Source organism: Rutidosis leptorrhynchoides, chromosome 3 (assembly GCF_046630445.1).
Source record: "Rutidosis leptorrhynchoides isolate AG116_Rl617_1_P2 chromosome 3, CSIRO_AGI_Rlap_v1, whole genome shotgun sequence".
Classification (NCBI taxonomy): domain Eukaryota; kingdom Viridiplantae; phylum Streptophyta; class Magnoliopsida; order Asterales; family Asteraceae; genus Rutidosis; species Rutidosis leptorrhynchoides.
In genome coordinates this window covers 473,375,333-473,390,946 of record NC_092335.1, presented here as the reverse complement: position 1 = coordinate 473,390,946, position 15,614 = coordinate 473,375,333, and positions in this window count along the sequence as shown.

The following is a 15,614-nucleotide window of genomic DNA, read 5'->3' as shown; positions in this document are numbered from 1 at the left end:
TCTAGAGTATATGTACTCGTATCATACCTAACTTCTATACGTATTTACTATTGGTATATACACATCAAATCACCACCTAACTAGCCCTTGTTACTGCCCTAAGGTAGAGGTAATTACTTTTGTAAGATAGTATGACTAATTACACAAAATAACAACCTAAAATCTTGTCTTGGTTCCCCTTGATTCACGTTTTTAAGAGCTAGGGGGGATCATCATTTTGATTCATTTTTACCTCAAATCTCTAGCTAAATACACACACACTTATGAACCCTAAACACCTTAACCATCTCAGCCCACCACCATGAAGATCTAGCTTCAAAAACATCACTTAATCACCATAAGAAAACCCTTACAAAAACACTTCAAGAATCCTTCCAAGAACACAAGTTTACTTCCAATCTTTCATCCAACTCCACCACTCTTTTGGTTCTAGGTTTTTACTCCTCTTTTACAGCAATCTTGTCCAAGTAACTTGAGGTAGTAACTTTGTTCATAACCTTATTCGATTCATATATATATAGCTATCTTATTTTATGGTATACAATTTTAACAACAAGAACATAGTTTGAATGATTTCAAACTTGTTTGCAAACTAAATAGATCCTTCTAACTTAACTTTTAAAATACTTCAAGACCTATAATATATCATAAATATATGCTAATTTAACAAGGTATAACTTGGTTTTTCAAAGAACACCTTAAAAACTGAATTTATGACGTCGGAGTACAACCGGGGGCTGTTTTGGGTTGGATAATTAAAAACTATTTTGAACTTTGAATTGGAGGCTTATTTTCTGGAAAATTGATATTTACTATGAATATGTTAACACATAAAAATTTCATGATTTAACTCAAAGTATAAATATTTTTAGAAAAATAATCATTTAAGGTTGTTTACATGATGGAAAATGATCAACTTCATGAGTTTCACTAAAGTTTGACCTATGACCTATGATTTCGAATACAAACTAAGGTATTTACAGTTCATATTCTTAAAGAAGGACTCGATCCAAGGAAGTGGCAAGTTGAACCAACGAAAACAAAGTTGTAACGAAGAAACTATGACTAAAACAAGATCGGATATCCAAAACTAGTTTAGCCACGAAAATAATTGGAGAAAAATTAAATAAATCACATCTTTCTAAAATAACATGATATTTTATATATATGTACTCATAATTTAATTTTATATATTTCAGGATCACCCGTAAACAATACGAGAAGATTAATCATAAGATCCCATGATTGTACGCAATACGTCTTCTAGACAATATAGGTACCATAGGTCAAGATTAATCCCGACCAATACAAATACGATGGGGGTTTTATTTATTTCGATGGGGGTTTTATTTATTTATTGAACACCTAAATATGAACCATTAAAATTGAATTGCTAAATACGGACTAAGAAGACATTAAAAGTATTATAAGTATATATACGTGACGATTGTTTAAAATGAAAATATATTGATATATTATATATGGATAGGTTCGTGATATCAACCGGAGACCAAGTCAAAATATATATATCTTCAAGGCATAAGTGAGTATATAGTCCCACTTTTAAACTCTAAATATTTCGGGATGAGAATACATGCATTTTATGTTTTACGTTATGGACACAAGTAACTGAAAAATATATTCTACGTTGAGTTGTACCACTGGCATACTTCCCTGTAGCTTGGTAACTACTATTTACAGCGGTATTGTAAACGCGAATCCTGTTTATAGATCTATCGGGCCTGACAACCCCAACCGGACTGGACGACCAGTATTCAACGGTTGCACAGTACTTCGTTTCGTGACTACACTTGGTACGGTGTAGTAAGATTTCATAATAAAGGGAATATGCGACGTGATTAAATGTTAAGTATGGTTACCAAGTGCTCAACCACTTAGAATATTTTTATTAAAATGTTTATATATGAAATCTTGTGGTCTATATATATATATTGCTGCCGGCATTAAACCTATATCTCACCAACTTTATGTTGACGTTTTAAACATGTTTATTCTCAGGTGATAACTAAAAGCTTCCGCTGCAACATGTTGAATTTAAGCAAGATCTTGAGTATGCATATTTGTGTCAAAAATAAAACTGCATATCGGAGGATTTGTAATGTAAAATATGTTGGAGGTCGTATTGTTATTATCACATGTAAAGTTTGTAAGTCTAAGATTATCGCTAAACGATAATCCTTATTAAGTTGTTTAAACCTTGTATTTGTAATAAAAGCTATGGTTTGTATTGTAAAAACAAATGCAGTTTTTGAAAAATGTCGCATATAGAGGTCAATACCTCGCGATGAAATCATATGTTATTGTATTCGTCCTTATGGTTAAGGTCGAGTTTAGTGAGGATGATGTGGCACCAACTCCACTAGACACTACTACCCCTATTCCCGGTATTCCTATTCGTTCTATCCCGGCATCCAGTTCTTCAGCCCCACAACCAAAATATAGGGAGACACCGCCAAAATATAGGCAGACAGCCAGGATAAGCGTTAAGCGATTCTTTGAACCTAAACGTCCTAGAAAATAGACCAAACGATGCGCTGCCGTATTAAACCATGGGATCATATAATGTTTTGTATAATATTATTAGTGTGGTTTGCTTAATGTTCGATGTAAGATAAGCATATGTAAAATAGTGAAGTACGAAATGCAATAATTTTCCATGGTTAAGTATTATTTAGATGGTAGTAATTGGTTCTGTACTAAGCTATTAAGTATGGACATTAACGGGTAGGTACTACCCTAGATATAATTATAAAACGCTAATAAGAAGAAAAGGCTTTTATAATAATACCTGGTTCATATTATTAATAAGCTATAATGTACTGTAAATATACACTACATCTATAATATTCCATGTGAATAATTATTTTCTTTTCATTCTTATAGAAGAATATGGCGCGATTGAATCGAATGACGGAACAAGAAGTTGAGGAATTCATCAACCAGCGAGTGAACGACAGAATGTTATGGGTCGAGGCTGCAAGAGCTGCTGCAGTTAACCCAAATCCTCGTATAGGATGCACCTACAAAACTTTTCAAGTTTGCAAGCCCTCATCATTCAGTGGAACAGAAGGACCGATCGGTTTAACCCGGTGGATAGAAAAGATGGAGACTGTGTTTAAAATCAGTGGTTGTGTTGAAAAGGACATGACCAAGTATGCATCGTGCACTTTACAAGATAGTGCACTCACGTGGTGGAAAAATTATGTGAAGGCTGTAGGAGGAGATGTAGCTTATGATACTCCATGGGAAGAATTCAAAATAATGTTAATCAACGAGTATTGTCCAAGGAACGAGGTTAGGAAGTTGGAAGATGAATTACGAACCCTGAAGGTTGTTGGTACTGAAATCACCAACTACAATCAGCGATTCATGGAATTAGTTTTGCTATGTCCTGAATTGGTTCCAACCGAAGAACGGAAGATTGAAATGTACAAAGATGGTTTGCCCAAAAAGGTCAAGGCAAATGTTACAGCATCTAAACCTAAGACAATTCATGAAGCTATAACCATGGCAAACGAGCTAATGGATCAGGTCATCATGGATAAGAAAGTATCCAATACTGATGTGAAGGTATCAGGTAACAAAAGAAAGTGGAATGGAAATTATGATCGAGGTAACCAACAACAATCTTTTAGGAAACAAGAAATCACGCAAGGTGCGGGTAGTGGTTTAAGCTTTGGTTACAAAGGACAAAATCCTTTATGTAACCGATGCCACAAACATCACTCTGGCTACTGTAATGTGGTATGCAATAAATGTAATCGAAAGGGTCATCTTGCTGAAGATTGTAGGGCTCTCGTTACAAATACAAATGGTACCAAGACTCCTGCCACCAATGCAAATAGAACTGCTTTGGCTACCATTACTTGTTATGGGTGTGGAAAACAAGGTCACTATAAGAGCCAGTGCCCGAATCCTGAGAAGAATATCCGACCTGCACGTGGGAGAGCATTTATTATTAATGCTAGAGAGGCATGTGAAGACCCGGAGCTTGTTACGGGTACGTTTACCATTAATAACTTATCAGCATCTATTATATTTGATACTGGTGCCGATAGAAGTTACGTGTGTAGAAATTTTTACACTAAATTGAATTGTTCATCATTACCTCTAGATGCTAAGTACATGATTGAGTTAGCTAATGGTAAACTAATTAAAGCCGATAAAATTTGTCGTGATTGTAAAATAAATTTAGCCGGAGAAACGTTTAAAATTGACTTGATACCCATAGAATTAGGAAGTTTTGATGTAATAGTCGGCATGGACTGGATGTCCAAAGTAGGAGCTGAAGTTGTGTGTGCCAAGAAGGCAATTCGCATTCCTTGTAAGGATAAAATGCCGGTGATGATTTATGGAGAGAAGGGTAACTCAAAGCTAAAACTCATTAGCTGTTTGAAAGCCAAGAAGTGTTTAGAAAAGGGATGTTATGCTATTCTAGCACATGTTAATAAAGTCGAAAAGAAAGAAAAAGAGAAGTGCATCAACGACGTGCCTGTGGCAAGAGATTTTCCTGAAGTTTTTCCGGAAGAGTTGCCGGGATTACCTCCATTTAGATCTGTAGAATTTCAAATAGATTTAGTACCAGGAGCTGCACCAGTTGCCCGTGCTCCATATAGACTTGCACCGTCCGAGTTAAAAGAACTTCAGAGTCAGTTAAAAGAATTACTGGATCATGGATTCATACGACCAAGTACTTCACCGTGGGGAGCTCCGATTCTATTTGTTAAAAAGAAAGATGGATCTTTTAGGATGTGTATAGATTATCGTGAATTAAATAAGTTAACTATCAAAAATCGGTATCCACTACCGAGAATTGACGACTTATTTGATCAACTCCAAGGATCATGTGTGTACTCGAAAATTGACCTAAGATCGGGCTATCATCAATTACGCGTCAAAGAAGAAGATATACCGAAAACTGCTTTTCGGACACGTTACGGTCATTACGAATTTTTGGTCATGCCGTTTGGATTGACGAATGCGCCAGCTGTATTCATGGACCTCATGAATCGAGTTTGTAGTCCATATTTAGATAAGTTTGTTATTGTTTTCATTGATGACATTCTTATCTATTCCAAGAGTGAGCAAGAGCATGAGCAGCATTTAAGGTTAATATTAGAGTTGTTGAGAAAAGAACATCTATACGCTAAATTTTCTAAGTGTGCTTTCTGGTTGAAAGAAGTGCAATTTCTTGGTCACGTTGTTAGTAGCAAAGGAATTCAGGTTGATCCAGCTAAAATTGAGGCCATTGAAAAATGGGAGACTCCTAAAACACCAATGCAGATACGCCAATTTTTGGGTTTAGCCGGTTATTATAGAAGGTTTATTCAAGATTTTTCTCGAATAGCTAAGCCGTTGAAAGCGTTAACGCAAAAAGGGAAGAAATACGAATGGACCTCAGAGCAGGAGAACGCATTTCAATTACTAAAGAAGAAGTTAACTACGACGCCTATTTTATCGTTACCAGAAGGGAACGATGATTTTGAAATATATTGTGACGCTTCACGACAAGGTTTTGGTTGCGTTCTTATGCAACGGAAGAAAGTTATTGCATACGCATCCCGACAATTGAAGATTCATGAGCGGAATTATACGACGCATGATCTAGAACTGGGAGCAGTCGTGTTTGCATTGAAGATATGGAGACACTACTTGTATGGGGTTAAATGCACTGTTTTTACTGATCATAAAAGCCTTCAACATATTTTTGATCAGAAACAGCTGAACATGAGGCAACGTAGGTGGGTCGAGTTAATAAACGACTATGATTGTGAAATTCGTTATCATCCCGGGAAAGCGAATGTGGTGGCTGACGCACTAAGCAGAAAGGAACGAGAACCAATTCGAGTACGAGCGATGAACATAAAAATTCGCATGAATCTCAACTCACAAATCAAAGAAGTTCAACGAGAAGCACTTACTAAAGAAAATATAGGAAATGAAATAATGAAGAAGTATGAGAAGCAACTCGTTATGCGGGAAGAAGGAATTCGATATTTTGGAAATCGTATTTGGGTACCGAAGTTGGGTGGATTAAGGAAGTTGATATTGAACGAGGCACATAAGACAAGATATTCGATACATCCTGGAGTTGGAAAGATGTACCAAGATCTTAAGACACATTATTGGTGGCCTAATTTAAAGACAGACGTTGCAACATATGTTGGGGAGTGTTTAACTTGTTCCAAAGTCAAAGCAGAACACCAGAAGCCATCAGGGTTACTTCAACAACCAGAAATCCCAGAATGGAAATGGGATGGTATTACCATGGATTTCATCACGAAGTTACCAAGGACTGCCTGGGGATACGACACCATTTGGGTAATTGTTGATCGTCTTACCAAATCTGCACATTTCTTGCCTATAAAGGAAACAGATAGAATGGAGAAATTATTACGATTATATTTAAAGGAAATAGTTTCAAGGCATGGAATACCTATTTCTATTATATCTGATCGTGATAGTAGATTTACCTCAAAGTTCTGGCAATCACTACAGGAGGCACTAGGAACTCGTTTGGATATGAGTACCGCATATCATCCGCAAATCGACGGGCAGAGTGAAAGAACAATTCAGACTCTTGAAGACATGCTCAGGGCATGTGTGATCGATTTTGGAAACGGATGGGATAAATATCTACCATTAGCAGAATTCTCGTATAATAATAGTTATCATGCGAGCATTAAAGCTGCGCCATTCGAAGCATTGTATGAAAGGAAGTGTAGATCTCCTATTTGTTGGAATGAAGTAGGAGATCGACAATTAACTGGTCCCGAGATCATACACGAAACGACTGAGAAGATAGTACAAATCAAGGAGAGATTGAAAACAGCCCGTAGTCGCCAAAAGAGCTACGCCGATGTCCGAAGGAAACCATTAGAGTTTCAGATCGGGGACATGGTTATGTTAAAGGTGTCACCGTGGAAAGGTGTAATACGCTTCGGAAAAAGGGGTAAACTAAACCCAAGATATGTAGGCCCGTTCAAGATCATCGAACGCATTGGACCGGTAGCTTATCGACTCGAGTTACCGCAACAACTCTCCGGAGTACATAATACCTTTCACGTCTCAAACCTTAAGAAGTGTCTTGCAAAGAAAGACCTCACCATTCCTCTTGAAGAAATCCAAGTTGACGAGAAATTACAATTCGTAGAAGAACCAGTCGAAATCATGGACCGTGAAGTTAAACGGCTCAAGAAGAGCAACATACCGATCGTTAAGGTTCATTGGAATGCTCGAAGAGGTCCTGAGTTTACTTGGGAACGAGAGGATCAGATGAAACAAAAGTATCCACACTTGTTTCCCGACGACACAAAATAGGTACAATTTTAAAATTTCGGGACGAAATTTATTTAACGGGTAGGTACTGTAATGACCCGGACTTTTACGATTGATCTATACTTATAAGATTAATATTTACATAAATTAAACCTTACCAACATGATAAGCAATCCAAATTGTTGAGACTTATGTTTTTGAAAAGAGTTTTACACAACGTTTGACCGTCTAGTTTGACCGATGATATCACGAACTATATAATATATGATAATTATACGTTTGTGTATATATATGTATATATACATATTTAACATGATCTAAGGATGTTTTAATATCTCATTTTGTATTAATAACAATAAGTTATAAGTATATTTTGAAACTACTAATTTAAGTTTTCAAAACAATAACCATACGTAACGTTATTTGACATAAATACTTATGACCTATAATGTTTATACATATATCGTATATGTAATGTATTTAATCACTTTTTAAGGACTTAAATACATAAAAAAAATATAAGTGTATTCACAAAAGATAGCTATATTTGAATCTTCGTTCTGTTTTCACAAGATTTCTATACGTATATCTAGAGTATATGTACTCGTATCATACCTAACTTCTATACGTATTTACTATTGGTATATACACATCAAATCACCACCTAACTAGCCCTTGTTACTACCCTAAGGTAGAGGTAATTACTTTTGTAAGATAGTATGACTAATTACACAAAATAACAACCTAAAATCTTGTCTTGGTTCCCCTTGATTCACGTTTTTAAGAGCTAGGGGGGATCATCATTTTGATTCATTTTTACCTCAAATCTCTAGCTAAATACACACACACTTATGAACCCTAAACACCTTAACCATCTCAGCCCACCACCATGAAGATCTAGCTTCAAAAACATCACTTAATCACCATAAGAAAACCCTTACAAAAACACTTCAAGAATCCTTCCAAGAACACAAGTTTACTTCCAATCTTTCATCCAACTCCACCACTCTTTTGGTTCTAGGTATTTACTCTTCTTTTACAGCAATCTTGTCCAAGTAACTTGAGGTAGTAACTTTGTTCATAACCTTATTCGATTCATATATATATAGCTATCTTATTTTATGGTATACAATTTTAACAACAAGAACATAGTTTGAATGATTTTAAACTTGTTTGCAAACTAAATAGATCCTTCTAACTTAACTTTTAAAATACTTCAAGACCTGTAATATATCATAAATATATGCTAATTTAACAAGGTATAACTTGGTTTTTCAAAGAACAACTTAAAAACTGAATTTACGACGTCGGAGTACAACCGGGGGCTGTTTTGGGTTGGATAATTAAAAACTATTTTGAACTTTGAATTGGAGGCTTATTTTCTGGAAAATTGATATTTACTATGAATATGTTAACACATAAAAATTTCATGATTTAACTCAAAGTATAAGTATTTTTAGAAAAATAATCATTTAAGGTTGTTTACATGATGGAAAATGATCAACTTCATGAGTTTACTAAAGTTTGACCTATGACCTATGATTTCGAATACAAACTAAGGCATTTACAGTTCATATTCTTAAAGAAAGACTCGATCCAAGGAAGTGGCAAGTTGAACCAACGAAAACGGAGTTGTAACGAAGAAACTATGACTAAAACAAGATCAGATATCCAAAACTAGTTTAGCCACGAAAATAATTGGAGAAAAATTAAATAAATCACATCTTTCTAAAATAACAAGATATTTTATATATATGTACTCATAATTTAATTTTATATATTTCAGGATCACCCGTAAACAATACGAGAAGATTAATCATAAGATCCCATGATTGTACGCAATACGTCTTCTAGACAATATAGGTACCATGGGTCAAGATTAATCCCGACCAATACAAATATGATGGGGGTTTTATTTATTTCGATGGGGGTTTTATTTATTTATTGAACACCTAAATATGAACCATTAAAATTGAATTGCTAACTACGGACTAAGAAGACATTAAAAGTATTATAAGTATATATACGTGACGATTGTTTAAAATGAAAATATATTGATATATTATATATGGATAGGTTCGTGATATCAACCGGAGACCAAGTCAAAATATATATATCTTCAAGGCAAAAGTGAGTATATAGTCCCACTTTTAAACTCTAAATATTTCGGGATGAGAATACATGCATTTTATGTTTTACGTTATGGACACAAGTAACTGAAAAATATATTCTACGTTGAGTTGTACCACTGGCATACTTCCCTGTAGCTTGGTAACTACTATTTACAGCGGTATTGTAAACGCGAATCCTGTTGATAGATCTATCGGGCCTGACAACCCCAACCGGACTGGACGACCAGTATTCAACGGTTGCACAGTACTTCGTTTCGTGACTACACTTGGTACGGTGTAGTAAGATTTCATAATAAATGGAATATGCGACGTGATTAAATGTTAAGTATGGTTACCAAGTGCTCAACCACTTAGAATATTTTTATTAAAATGTTTATATATGAAATCTTGTGGTCTATATATATATATATTGCTGCCGGCATTAAACCTATATCTCACCAACTTTATGTTGACGTTTTAAGCATGTTTATTCTCAGGTGATAACTAAAAGCTTCCGCTGCAACATGTTGAATTTAAGCAAGATCTTGAGTATGCATATTTGTGTCAAAAATAAAACTGCATATCGGAGGATTTGTAATGTAAAATATGTTGGAGGTCGTATTGTTATTATCACATGTAAAGTTTGTAAGTCTAAGATTATCGCTAAACGATAATCCTTATTAAGTTGTTTAAACCTTGTATTTGTAATAAAAGCTATGGTTTGTATTGTAAAAACAAATGCAGTTTTTGAAAAATGTCGCAATAGAAACCTTTTATATTCCACAATATTACCATCAGCGATTAATCATTCTAAAAACACAATTCTCCTGAAACTACCTCGGTTTGATAACCGATGACCCAGATCAGTTAACTTTGAAAATGCTGACGAAGCAGCATGTTGTAGATGATCTTAATGTCCAAAAGTTTGATGATAAAGAAAGGAGTGTTAGGAACGCTTGATAGAAAATTTAGTACCGAAAAGCGGATTATGCGAAACTATGAAGAAAGCCGTGGACAAATCACAAAGAATAAGTTTGCCTTCAAAGAATCCAAATGATTCTGTGCCTGCTGAAATCGTTAGCAAATATCTTATTTCTCATTCTAAACCTTCACAGAAAAATCTTCTTCATCATCGATTGATATTAGAAATTCTAAGATATTCTTGTATGTTCTATTATAAATATCCTCCATATTTCTGGCGATATTTTCACAACTATTCTTATCTGAGATCATTTATCTCTCCGTAATATCTGCAACATAAAAGAAACTGTGTTAGTTTCTAAATTCTGAAACCTTCGAGTTTAAAATATGAATGTTTTGAAGTAGTGTTGGGAACTGAAGCATGGATTAGTATAATATAAGTCATGCTGAGTTTCTAATGAAGCATGATGATTCACAGTACCGTCATCATGTGCCATTTACACGACTCTTACATTCTATCTAATCTCTAAACATATCAAGAGAATATTTTTCTGGATGACTCGGTCTTCTCCAGGGTATTCTGGTAATTTAACAAATCAAAATCGTTCTATTACCATTTTCTTCTTAGAGCATTAACTATGTTCATTCTGAATTTCATATCTACGAATTCCGGACCATTACTCGCTTGACTCGAAGTCAGGAAGAGAAAACGAAAGCATGAAGCTCCGAAAAATAATGAATAATATAAACTCCGATAATAACCCCGAAATTACAAACTGTATATATCGATGCAGATAGCAATATAGAGACACGGAAGAATTAGACACACTATAAACACAAGAGTATAGTAGAAGTAAATAGATTCTTCTGCTGGTAGATGAAAAAGAAGAATGACAGATATAAAAGTTAGGAGTATATCAAGAATCAGGACTGGATGGAGCATATTGATGAATGCTTTAAAGTAAGAATCAAGGGAGAAATAATAGAAGGTGTGAGTCGTGGAAAATAAGGAAACGAAGGGGTGAATTTATAGTGAAATATCCGACAGAGCAATCGAAACAGATTATTGCATATAATCAAAGAAGATCCTGATTTCCTTAATCACCAAAGAACCAAATCTTATTACATAAGATTCTCTTTAAATCCCTTAAATCCCGGAAATCAATCATAACTACGTCATCGGTTAAGACGAATATATTTTACTCATCTCACTCTTTTACGATAGTCTCATTTATATTCTTCACATAATCGAATCATTTTATCTACATTACTCAATGATGATAAAACTCCATTATCACCTTATATTTGTCATGAAAACCTTCTTATTGTTATCCATAACAACCTCTATCAAATTTCGGGGATGAAATTTCTTTAACGGGTAGGTACTGTAATGACCCGGAATTTTCCGACCAAATTATACTTATGAGATTAATATTTACATAAATTAAACCATACCAACATAATAAGCAATCCAAATTGTTGAGACTTGTGTTTTTGAAAAGAGTTTTACACAACGTTTGACCGTCCAATATGACCGATGATATCATGAACTATATAACATATAATAATTATATGTTTGTGTATATATATGTATTTATATATATTTAACATGATCTAAGGATGGTTTAACATCTTATTGTGTACTAATTACAATGAGTTATAAGTATATTTTGAAACTACTAACTTAAGTTTTCAAAACGATAACTATACGTAACATTCTTTTATATATATACTTATAATCTATAATGCTTATACATGTATCGTATATATAATGTATTTAATCACTTTTTAAGAACTTAAATACATAAAACAATATAAGTATATTCACAAAAGATAGCTATATTGAATTCTCTTTTCGTTTCCTCAAGATTTCTATACGTATATCTAGGGTATATGTACCCGTATCATACCCAGCTTCTATATGTATTTACTATTGGTATATACACATCAAATCAACATCCTAATCAACATTATTACTGCCCTAGATATGAGGTAACTAGGATTTGTCAAGTAGTATGAATTATTAGTAAGAAAACAAAATTAGGAATCCTTTTCTTTCTTTATAAACTAAAAACATTTTTATAAATGAACACCATTTCTTCACTCCATTGTCTCATATCTACACCCTCATTTATCTCTCAAAATACTCCTAACTTCATACTTGATCATCTCCAAGCATTTTCCCCATCATTTAGCTTCAATTACAAGCCTTAAACACCATAAGAAAACTCTTTCAAGAACATATCAAAATAACCACCCATTTGAAGAAGTTTACTTCCAACCTTTTGATCTAACTTCACCACTCTTTGATTCCAAGATTATTTCTTATCTTTTGCAGTAACTTTGTCCAAGTAACTTGAGGTAGTAACCTTGTTCATAATCTTATTCAATTCATATTCATATAGCTATCTTATTTTGTGGTATAAAATTTTAACAACAAGAACATGGTTTGAATGATTTCAAACTTGGTCGCAAACTAAATAGATCCTTCTAACTTGACCTTTAAAACACTTCAAGACCTGTAATATATCATAATGATATGCTAACCTAACACAATATAACTTGGTTTTACAAAGAACATATTAAAAACTGAATCTACGTCGTCAGAGTGCAACCGGGGGCTGTTTTGAGTTGGATAATTAAAAACCATCTTGAACTTTGAATTGGAAGTTCATGTTCCGGAAAAATGATATTTCTTATGAATATGTTAACACATAAAAATTTCATGGTTTAACTCAAAGTGTAAGTATTTTTAGAAAAATGATCATTAAATGTTGTTTTTATGATGGAAAATGATCACTTTCATAAGTTTCACCAAAGTTTGACCTATAACCTATGATTTCGAATACAAACTAAGGTATTTTTAGTTCATATTCTTAAGTTTTGACTCGATCCAAGGAAGTGGCAAGTTGAACCAACAAAAACGGAGTTGTAATGAAGAAACTACGACTAAAACAAGATTGGGTATCCGAAGCTAGTTTAGCTACGAAAATATTTGGAGAAAAAGTAAATTAATCATATCTTTTCTAATTAATATGATATTTTATATATAATTACTTATGATTTGATTTTATATATTTCAGGACCACCTGTAAACAACACGAGAAGATTAATCATAAGACCTCATGATTGTACGCAACACGTCATTTGACAACACGGTACTTTATGTACGCAACACGTCATTTGACAACATGGTACCATGGGTCGAGATTAATTCTGATCAATACGAATATGATGGGGTCTTTATTTATTTTATTTAAGCAACTAATTGTGGACCACTAACATCGGACTGCTAACTACGGACTAAGAAAATATTAAAAGTATATATATATGTAACGATTACTTAAAAAGAAAATATGTTGATATATTATATATATGGTTAGGTTCGTGATATCTATCGGAAACCAAGTCGAATTAAATACCTTCAAGGCAAAAGTGAGTTTCATTTGCTCCCTTTTTAATTGCTTTTGCAATATATATTTTTGGGCTGAGAATACATGCGCTGCTTTTATAAATGTTTACAAAATAGACACAAGTACTTAAAAATATATTCTACGTTGAGTTGTACCACTGGCATATTTCCCTGTAGCTTGGTAACTAATATTTACATGGGTATTGTAAACGCGAATCCTATTGATAGATCTATCGGGCCTGACAACCCCAACCGGACTGGACGACTAGTATTCAACGGTTGCACAGTACTTCGTTTTGGTGACTACACTTGGTACGGTGTAGTGAGATTTCATAATAAAGGGAATATGCGACGTTGATTAAATGTTAAGTATGGTTACCAAGTGCTCAACCACTTAGAATGCTTTACATACACTTGCGAGTGTATTATGTTTATGATTATGAAATCTTGTGGTCTATTAACATATTGAAATGATTGTCATGATAAACCTATGAACTCACCAACCTTTTGGTTGACACTTTAAAGCATGTTTATTCTCAGGTACGAATTAAGTCTTCCGCTGTGCATTTGCTCAATATAAGGGCATTACTTGGAGCCGATCATCGCAATGGGACCAAATGTTGATGACTTCGTCCAGGTGGATTAGGACGGGTCCTTTCAGTAACTGATGACGATAATGACCTAGAGTGGGATGAATTTTGGGAAGATTCACAAATTCCCGAAGAACCAGAAGTGAAAGAACCTGAAAACGATCCTGAGGAGGAGGAGGAAGTCAAAGAAATTTCTAAACAAGATTGGAATAACGCAACAAGGGATGTTAAACTTCCTATTGTAGTAGGGCTTGAGAACCGACACCTTTTACCACCAAACCACCCTTACCATATAAATCTCCCTGATAATCCCACCAAGATACCAAGTACCTCCAACCCACGACCAACAATAAAATACACTATGCGTCTATCCCTCATTCCACCTAAACAAATTGATTCACCAACAACTAAAAGGCCCCGTCGTTTTTGAATCACCTCCCGCTATGATAACATTTCACGCCATGTATAATATTATGTAGTTTGCTTTATTTTATCCTACATATGTATTATGTAAAATAAACCTATGTGAAATACTGGTATTGTATTGTTATATCATGAATAAGCGTGAAATGATTATGTGATTTTACTTTAAATTTTTCATAATAGAATATTATCTAGATTGTAGTAGTTAATTTTTGTACTAAGCTATTAAGTATGAACTTTAACAGGTAGGTAATACCCTAGAAATAATTATAAAATGCTAATAAGAAGAAAATGCTTTTATAATAATTGGTTCATATTATTAATATGCCATGATGTACCATTAATTACTCACTACATCTATAATATTCTATGTGATTAATTATCTTATATGTTTATTGAAGAACATGTCATAACCCTAACTTTTTCTACTAGGTTATTTAATCTAACCTTTCAAAATTAGAATTTTTTTTTCTTGACTAGTATATTTAATAAAATACGTCTTGATTTATTTTAGGGTTTGTATAACCCTGGTCTTACATTTAAGTCTTGATTGATTGAGGATTGTTATACATATACACAATTCCTAGAAACCCTAGTTTACCATCATAAATCCTAAGACTTGAAAAAAAAACTACACACTTGTATACTTGTGAAATTAAGTATATAACATGATCAAGTATTATTGATTAAGTAATCATCCTTAATCCACCTAGTTAGTAAAATACTACAACATTGGTCATTAACTAAGTCTTACTCATGATTATAACACCTAATTATATACTTACATCTAAACTTAAAACTAATCTAAGATTAACCAAAAGACAACATGTAATTAACATTACTTAATTAGCACTAATT